This window comes from Leuciscus leuciscus (genome assembly GCF_965113295.1).
Source record: "Leuciscus leuciscus genome assembly, chromosome: 3".
Taxonomy (NCBI): Eukaryota; Metazoa; Chordata; class Actinopteri; order Cypriniformes; family Leuciscidae; genus Leuciscus; species Leuciscus leuciscus.
In genome coordinates, this window is record NC_138727.1 from 31,292,500 (window position 1) to 31,298,105 (window position 5,606).

The window sequence follows — 5,606 nt, forward strand, 5'->3', positions numbered from 1 at the left end:
CTTTTGTATTCCAGGAAAACATGAAAACATGTCATTCCAGTACACTAATATAATAAAACATGTCAAACAATATTACACAAATGCAAATAGTGACTAAAACAAACAAACAAACAAACAAACAAAATGACTGATGAGTAATTTAGCTCAATGGCAGGTCAAAGTGTCAAACCTGAAGTGTTTAATTAACCCAACAATGGAGACTGTTTCAGTGCAGCCCATACTGCAATGAGTGAGGCTCTCCAAGTGTGTATGGAAGTGCAACTGTGCATGTTTATGTGTGTGTGCTACAGTGAAACAAGTATAGGATTTACTTTGAAACGATTTTCACTCAGAGATTGCTAGTAAATTTTACAAATATTGAAAGAAACACATTGAAATAAATGTGAAATTTTGAAGTACAGTAGAAATGCTTACATAGTATTTTCTAGTAAAACATATTCCAATTACCTTTTTTTTATTAACAGCTTAAAAAAAAAAAATATATATATATATATGTTTTTACAGTGTACATTACTTCATATTAAAAACTCGCACTGGACACTGCAGTACTACCCCAGCTAACAAAAATGTGTTCTAAGAACGTTTTGCTAATGTTCTTACATTTAGTAAAAGTTATCTGAATGTTCTCTGAAATGTCTTAAAAAAATAGTTTTGGTTATGTGAACATTAAGGAACATTCCATTTTATAATTTTGCAAACATTATGGGATCGACCGTTACCTTTGAACTCGAAATGTTGTGGAAAAAAAAGAAGTTAGATGATCGTCCAACTAAAATGTTTCAGAAAAAAAAGTTCTATGTTTTTGTGCTAACATTGGAGAACACTGGACCAGATACCTTTGAATGAACACACTCTTAAAGGGTCAGTTTACCCAAAAATTAATTAATTACTCACCCTCATGTCGTTCCAAACCTGTAAGACTTTCGTTCATCTTCGGGACACAAATGAAGATCTTTTTGATAAAAATGTGAGAACTTTCTTTTTTTTAATCAAATGGTTTAGTCCGAATTTTCTGAAGAGACACAATCGCTTTATATGATGAAAATATTGAATTTAGGCTTTTATTGCATATAAACATTGGTCAGCAAACATAAACAGAAGCTCAACAGAACCTGCTTGATGCGCGAGAACAAACGTGCAGCGTAACACGAAAATGAACCTCATTGGTTCTTCCGGAAGCTCAAACGTGCTGCGTAACAAGAGAATGAACCTCAGTGGTTCTTCCGGAAGCTCAAACGTGCTGCGTAACAAGAGAATGAACCTCATTGGTTCTTCCGGAAGCTCAAACGTGCTGCGTAACAAGAGAATGAACCTCAGTGGTTCTTCCGGAAGCTCAAACGTGCTGCGTAACAAGAGAATGAACCTCATTGGTTCTTCCGGAAGCTCAAACATGCTGCGTAACAAGAGAATGAACCTCAGTGGTTCTTCCGGAAGCTCAAACGTGCTGCGTAACAAGAGAATGAACCTCATTGGTTCTTCCGGAAGCTCAAACATGCTGCGTAACAAGAGAATGAACCTCAGTGGTTCTCGCATGTCAAGCAATCATGCTTGAGCTTCCGTTTACCACAACTGATGTGTAAGTTTTACATCAATTCATATAGGTTAGTTTTATGATCTCTTTATGAACTTTTTGAAGCGTCAAAGTGGTAGTTGCGTAGCTGTCAATGGAGGGACAGAAAGTTCTCAGATTTCATCAATAAAATCTTCATTTGTGTTTCTGTAGACTAGTGCAAAATGCCCGTGCAAAATCAGTTTTTGTGTGTTTTTAGTAATTGTTGGTTTGGTGCCCGTGAAAGAGACTGTGAACGCATTGAATTCAGGGAGCAGGCTAGGTTACTACAAATGATGGCTGTGAATAAACTATAATATTCAGAAGTAAACAGTGTAGCTGACTGAGTGTTTATGAATACCACAACCTTCTAAGTGCTAGTGCAAAATGCCCGTGCAAAATCAGTTTTTGAGTGTGTTTTTAGTAATTGTTGGTTTGGTGTGTTTGAGTGCTCATTGTTACAATTACACACATATTTGTGCATGGGTAGAAAGCACACAGTGAACTCCGAGAAAACGCTATGCTTGAGGAAGCTTGTGAATAGGCTACTACAAATGATGCCCGTGAAAGAGACTGTGAACACATTGAATAGGATATGTTCAGTTGGTGAATAGCATAGGCTATCGTTACACAGTAGCGATAACTTTAAGCGCACCAGAATGAAATATAATATTCAGAAGTAAACAGCATAGCTGACTTACCGATTCTGTTAACATCCACAAATGAATAAACGCGTCGATTCAGGGAGCAGTGCAAAGTGCCCGTGCAAAATCAGTTTTTGTGAGCTGATCGCCGTCAAAAAAGTTCAGGAGATATTTCTTAGTGATGGCTGATTTCAACAGTTTCAATATGATAGCATTTTGAAAAAAAAGTGTCATGAATTTATTGCATTTTTGGGGGAAAATAATCTGTTTTTATAATAGATCTTTGAAAATCCAAATCTGGATTTGAATTTTATATGATATTATAACCTAAAGATACTATGTGAAAGTTTTAAACAGAAAATAGTGTTTTTCATCTGGCCACTTTCTTGGTAAAGAAAACACATTTTTACTCAAATTAATCAAAATGGATTTATCACATTCTGGAACCAAACTATAATATTCAGAAGGAACCAAACTATGTTTATTTTTAAACCACAACCTTCTTGGGGCTTCTTTGACCGATACAACTCTCTAATGTCAGAATGTTTATTTTTAAACCACAACCTCTGCAACATGACATCATGACTTTGCGTAAACATACACGCCACTTTCAAGTCAAGTGGCGTGTTATTTATACGCATTTTGAGCTATCCGCGTGTATGTCCACGCCGAAACGAACCGTCATCTTCCGCGTGTATGTCTACGCCGTTAAACGTCAGAGTGATTCCGCGTGTATGTGTACGCCGTTAAATGTCCGGGCGAAACTGAGCAAAATGTATATCTACATCTGGGCAGAGCCATAGAGAGAGAGAGAGTTGCGACACTCTTTGATGTCGCCGCTATGGCTGTCACGTGGTTCATGTAAGCCCCAATAGTTCCAAAACGTACGCTGGCTGTCATGTTCTTCTATGGGACAGACAGCAGCGATTGCATTATTGAACGGTAAATATAAAATAAAACACACACCCAAGTACTTTTTCAGCTGTTATTGCATTATTGCATTTTGTTAATGTCAGTTTTGCATTTGGAGATAAGTTTTAGGCTATATTTTTGGAGGGAAAAGCTTAGTGTTCATGTTCGCATGGGTAGTAGCACTGGCTTTAGCGGCTCTAACTTAACTTTTCCATATCATTCATCTGATGATGGACGTCTCATGATATTTATTTTAGCACAACTGGGCTGTATTAGGCTATTGATTCCCGTGATTTTGCTTATAAATTTTGATTCAGCCATTAGCCTACCTTCATGATCACGCAAGAGGTCTGCCGTGGCGGTCCGTTCAGAATTCGCTTAGAAGCTAGCTCACTTCTCTGATGAAAGTGGCCACCCCCAGGACCACAACGTGAAACATGATCATGTTAAGACTAAGAATATTATTTTAAGATTAAGGCCATACACATTATCAAAACTATAACAGATTAAAAACGAATTTAAGCATGGCTGATACAAATGGGTTTTCAAATAAAATATTTTTTATTAAACAATGACAGACAACAAAAATGTGTGCTTGTGTGTGTGAACAAGAAAAACAAAAACCAGGGGCAGGTGATCCATGAAACAGACAGGACTGGTGATGGCCATAACAATCCTAAAGGTCCAGCATTGTTCTCACAAGCCGCTTCACTCAAGACAATAATAACATAATGAAAAGTTAGTAGGGAGCGCGGGGCACAACCTAACGCGGGGCTAGTTGTAACACGCTTGTTTTAAATACTTCCGCACATGCTTGGATGACGAAACTTTGTGTATTTACTAGTTGCCATATCAACACTATATAGAAAAAAAAAATCCGCCAAAATGTTTTTTTTTTTTGGAAGATATCCATAGACATTTATTAAACCATAGCAAAAGTAAATTTCTTACTTAAGTTAATTTTTCATCTCTATTTTTTGTGTTTATTTAAAATAAGACAAATCTGATATTATTTTAATCTCCAAGATGTTATTTAACTGTTGAGATAGTTCTTTAAAGGAGACATATCATGCTTTTAAATCGTTCCTTTTTACATATAAATCATACATTTGTAGTCTATATAAAGCGGAACTGCAATGCTTGGGTCTGAATTCCTCATTTTTATAGCTCCACAGGCCCCTTTTCTACCCCTTTTCTGATGTGCGTCTGAGAGCAACTCGTTTTGGTGCGGTCTCTTTAAATACAATTGAGACACTTCATACCCCGCCCCCTCTCCAGTTTGCAGAGGTGACACTCGGTTCAACTCCACCCCGTTCGGCCATTTTTGTAGTTTGATAGCAGAGATACGATTATCTAGCGGCACAGAAACGTTTTATTCACACGTTATTAACAAAATGTCAACAACGGAAGACTTGTCCAGCCAGCCAATTTACATGTTCGAGCCAGAGTCGGAGCCGGAGCGAGATGAAAATGAAGACGACGAACCTGCAGAACAACGTCTTCATATGGATGTATCGCAATGGTGTGTTACTGTATTTACATTATGAAACTTTGGTCTTCCGACCTTTTACCACCGTGTCGATTTATTTTGATTAATATGTGCGAGGGAGAGAGAGCAAGACAGCGTCTAGTTTGGAGACGGCGTCTTGTTTACATTTTCGCCTGGCTCCGAAGAGAGAGAGAGTGCGTGCGCGCGACCGGGTCTCTCTCTCTCTGCTCGTTCTTTCAGTTAAACATGCGCCGTCACAAGCGCGGCGGTTCATCTACATTAGACGGTGTAATGAAGCGTGTGGGTTACTACATCCAACAACCGAACATTTTAACTTACCCTCTCGTAACTTCTGCATCTTTTAGCTTGGACTACAAAATTGCAGCGAGAAATGAAAATGGCGGATTGCTCGAAGTGTTGGGCTGGACGTCAATTATTTGGCAGTTCCGCTGCAAATACTGTGACGTAACAGTTCACAAAACGTCATAGATAACAGAAAAATCGGAACAGGTTGAAAAATATGACCAAAACAGAATATAAAGATATCAACGAAGCACCTGAAGAGAATAATTTCGACTTTTCTGTACTTCTAAACACTCCAAATATACAACAAAATGCATTTAAGGGCTAAAAAAGTGGATTTAGCATGATATGTCCCCTTTAATGCTTCACTAACTAGCAGAAGACACTAGCAGGGTTTAAATCCCATTTGTGCAGGCGGGGGCATGTTGTAACACTGCGTTACAATGTGCCCCTATTAGAAATATGCTATTATATTCTATACTTTTATTAATTTTATTGAGAAAACGTGAGAAAAAGGTGAATAAAGACTGAGAGTCAATGTTCAAAAATTACTAATTATTTATTTGTTTTGAACTATGTTGTATAGCTGTGTTTTCATGTGTTCGTAGTCAAAACTCAAAAATGAGTTTATATTTAATTATTAAAAATTGCCATTATTTTATATGAAAATTTTTTTTAATTGTATTTTATTTAGAAAATATTTTAGTTT